Here is a 4,320-nt window from a genome sequence, read left to right as displayed (position 1 = left end):
CCTTCTGAAAATCCACACACACATCTGAAGAAGTTTGCTATGATTTGTGACATGCAAAAACAACCTGGAGTATCTGATGATGCAGCAAGGCTAAAATTGTTTCCATTCTCTTTGAAAGATAGAGCATTGGATTGGCTTGATTCTTTACCTCACAACTCAATTACAAATTCAGAGCAGCTCACTGATGTATTTCTTGCCCAATACTTTCCACCTGGAAAAACTCAAGAGTTGAGGAATCAAATGATTGCTTTTAGACCAAGAGAAGATGAGACTCTTTATGAGTCATGGATGAGATGGAAGGAGTTGGAGAGACAATGTCCACATCATGCCATTCCTAAATGGATGATAAACCAGAATTTTTACACAAATGTCACTCCTGCTATCAGAGGAATCATTGATGCTCAAACTGGAGGGGAATTCATCATTAAGCATGAAGATGAAGCTTATGAGTTATTAGAGAAAATAGCAAAGAACAGTCATCTATGGAGTAGTCCAAGAGGGTCAACTCCAACTCAAAAAAGGCAAGTTGCTGGAATGTATGAGCTTGATCCATTCAACATGATCAATGCCAAATTTGATGCACTCACTAATGTCCTTGCTAAGAAAATGGAGGATTTAAGTATGCTAGTCAGTTCATCATCATGCTCTGGAAGTTCTCAACAAGTTACTTATGCAGAAGGAACAATGAGCTGTGGAGTAGATTATCCTTCATATGCTTGGAGGAATCATCCCAATTTTTCATGGGAGAATCAGCAAAATCAAGCTTCAACTCAGAACTTTCCATCACAACAACAAGAGCATCAATACCAACAACCTAGGCAACCACCACCTAGTTTTCAGCAAAAGAATGCAAATCCTGCACCTTTACCAAGACAGCAAGAACAAAGTTCCACCACAGAGGCTTTATTACAACAAATTCTTGCTAATCAAATTAAGCGTGATGAAGAGTTGAGAGAGATGAAAGCAAGGCTGGAACAAATGCAAACACACAATAGGATCTTTGGAAAATCAGTTGCACAACAAGCATGCTCATCAAGTACCAATTCTATGGGGAAACTTCCTAGTCAAACAGAAAATCCAAGGGAGCAATGTCATGCCATCACACTGAGGAGTGGTAAAATAGTGCATAATGAGAAGAGTGAAAAAGTTGAAAAGAGAGAAAATGAGGAAGATTTTGAGGGAGATGAAAAACAAAAGAGTGAAAAAGGGAGTGCAAGAAAAGGTAAAGAGGAGGTTGGAGAGAAAGAAGAGAAATATATACCTCCAGAGCCTTACAAGCCACAGCTTCCCTTTCCACAGAGATTTCAAAAAGCCAAGCTTGATAAGCAATTTGGGAAGTTCTTAGAGGTTTTGAAGAAGCTATATATAAATGTGCCTTTTATCGATGCTCTTTCCCAAATGCCCTCTTATGCAAAATTCTTGAAAGAAATTCTCTCAAAAAAAATAAGACATGAAGATAATGAGATCAGAGCCTTAATCGAGGAATGCGGTGCTATCCTCCAAAGGAAACTTCCTCCAAAGCTCAAGGATCCAGGAGTTTTCAATTCCATGCCATATTGGGAATCATGTTCTATAAAAGCTTTATGTGATTTAGGGGCTAGTGTAAGCCTTATGCCCCTCTCCATCTATGAGAAGCTTAACATGGGAGATCTTAAGCCAACCCACATTTCTCTTCAGTTGGCAGACAGATCAATTAAATATCCAGAAGGGATCTTGGAAAATATACCACTGAAGGTTGGAAAATTTTACATCCCAGTTGACTTTGTCATTTTGGACATGGAAGAGGATTCTCATATGCCAATCATTTTGGGGAGGCCTTTCCTGGCTACGGTGGTGCTTTGATTGACGTGAAAGGTGAAAAGCTTACTCTTAGAATCAGAGAGGATCAGTTAGTCTTCAATATTGGCAATGATAAGAAGAAGCAACATGAAGATGTAGACTCTTGTTTGAGAATTGATATAGTTGATGAGTTAGTAAAAGAGCACTTTAGAAAGAGCTATCCGAAGGCTTCTCTTGAAAGTTGTCTTATCCATGAAGGGAGTATCAATGATGAAAATCCAAAAGAGGCTGCATTTGCACAAGATTTGAATAGTAATCCACCTTGTCCTATGGCACCAATCTTTCAAGTTGAGGAAGTGGAGAAAAGTGAAGTAAAGCAACCATCTCTCAAAGAAAAAGATGCACCAAAGGTTGTCAAGAAAGAAATGGTCGGATTTTTAGACAAAGCAACAAGGATCTTCTCATGTGATGGAAAGAAAATGAAGTATAGATTCATTGAAGCACCTATTGGAAACAGAGGCAACAAATTCCAATTTCAGCCACCATGAAACATGAAAAGAGTCTAGCTGAGGACTATAAATTAGCGCTCTTGGGAGGCATCCCAAGTCCTTTTATTTTGCTTTTGTTGATTTACTTTCATTTTCATTAATTTTGTTTTTATCTTAAATTTCCTCAAATTCAATTTTTGACATTATTAAATCTTGTCCCTTGTAGATGTATATCAATGAAGAAAGGCTGGTGAACTATTGGGAGCTGCAATCTGGTTATTGCAGAGGAAAAATGCAATCTGCAGAAAAGGAAAAGTCTGCAGCAGATAGATTCTGTCCTTGAGCTGCAATCTGGTTTATGCAGAGAGGAAGAAGAAATTCTGCAGCAAAGAGGGTGTTTGCAGCAGATGGCTTGTGTTTTTGGTGAGGTTGGGTGTGAGACTTTTAAGTATGTGTGATTTTAATCTTAATATGGTGGTAAGTGAGTCATTTTTACAGTTTTGAGCTTCTTTGGGTTGTAGGATTCAAGGTAAAAATGCTGCATTTTCTTGGCAAAACTTGGAGACTTCATTTCATCATTTGTGGTTAGATGCAACTTCATGCAAATTTTATGGAGTTTTATGTGCTAAATGTTGATTTGCAGAATTTGTCTTAAAATGGCATAGTTCTCAAAGGTCTTTTATGTAGGATCCATTTTTACATGCTTGTGTGATGCCTTTTTGATATACTTTGTATATATTGATGTGTTTTTGGTGAAACTTCTCATGGTTTATGCTTCATGGAATTATATTTCCTCATTCTAGGGTATTTTTCACACTTGCAATCCATGTTCTATTGCATTCTTGATCTTGCTAACTTGTGCATAAGCAACTGCATAGCTTATGCAATCCTGCATAACCACAATTCTTGCCATTTTCCACCTTTATTGCAAGTGCATAAGGAGAGTGCATAGCTTATGCACTTCTGCATAACCTCATTTTGTCAAATTTCATATCTGTCAAAACTTGCATAAGGTGAGTGCATGACTTATGCACATTTGCACAACTTCAAATTCTGCATTTTCTCTCTCTGCCGAAGTCTGTATAAGCAGAGTGCATAACCTATGCACTTCTGCATAACCAAAAACTCTAAATTTCCAACTCTACCGAAGTCTGCATAAGCAGAGTGCATAACCTATGCACTTCTGCATAACCAAAAACTCTGAATTTCCAATTCTGCCGAGGGGTGCATAAGCAGAGTGCATAACCTATGCACTTCTGCATGACCAGAAACCCAGAAAAATCAAACTTGCCGAGGGGTGCATAAGGAAGGTGCATAAGTTATGCACTTCCGCATAACCAAGAACTCCAAAAATTCAAACTTGCCGAGGGGTGCATAAGCAGAGTGCATAACCTATGCACATCTGCATGACCACCAACCCAAAATTCCAAAAATTGCCGAACAGTGCATGAGCAGAGTGCATAACTTATGCACTTCTGCATGACCCGATTTTCTGAACAACCACTTCTGCCGAGAGATGCATAAGGGGAGTGCATAACTTATGCACTCCCGCATGACTTCGCTCCTCAAAATTTCAAGGGTCACCGAAACTTGCATAAGGAGAGTGCATAACTTATGCACTTCGGCATGACCAAAAAAAAAAAAAAAAAAAAATTTTGCAAATATTTTACATAGCCTATGCAACCCTTATTGCCACTCATGCAGAACCGCACGGCTTATGCACCCTACTTATGCACATGTTTTGGACAGCACTTTACTCTGCATAACCTGTACAGCCTCTTATGCATCACCATTATTCCTTCAATTCTCATCTGCTCTATACCAGGTAACTCTTTCCTTTTGCTCTTAAATTTCACAATTCCTGGTAATTTCTCTTTACTTTGAATTTTGATAATGCACTACTTGAGACATTGAGGACAATGTCTAATTTTGAGTTTGGGGGTGCACATTCATTTTGATTTTTGCTTCATTTTTTTTTTTTTTTTTTTTTACATTTTGAGTATAGGAACATCTCATCCCATTTCATTTACATATATTGTAAATATTTTACATA

At 38.1% G+C, this 4,320-nt stretch overlaps 1 non-coding gene across 1 annotated transcript; it reads right to left on the bottom strand.

Moving 5' to 3' along the window:
• Positions 1-224: 224 nt before the first annotated feature.
• Positions 225-332, bottom strand: LOC131178167 (small nucleolar RNA R71). Its single transcript, XR_009147297.1, has one exon. It is a non-coding gene; the product is annotated as a small nucleolar RNA R71 (small nucleolar RNA).
• Positions 333-4,320: the final 3,988 nt, after the last annotated feature.

The sequence above is a fragment of the Hevea brasiliensis genome, chromosome 2 (genome assembly GCF_030052815.1).
Source record: "Hevea brasiliensis isolate MT/VB/25A 57/8 chromosome 2, ASM3005281v1, whole genome shotgun sequence".
In the NCBI taxonomy this organism is placed as follows: Eukaryota; Viridiplantae; Streptophyta; class Magnoliopsida; order Malpighiales; family Euphorbiaceae; genus Hevea; species Hevea brasiliensis.
This window is presented reverse-complemented; position numbering and strand designations above follow the sequence as displayed.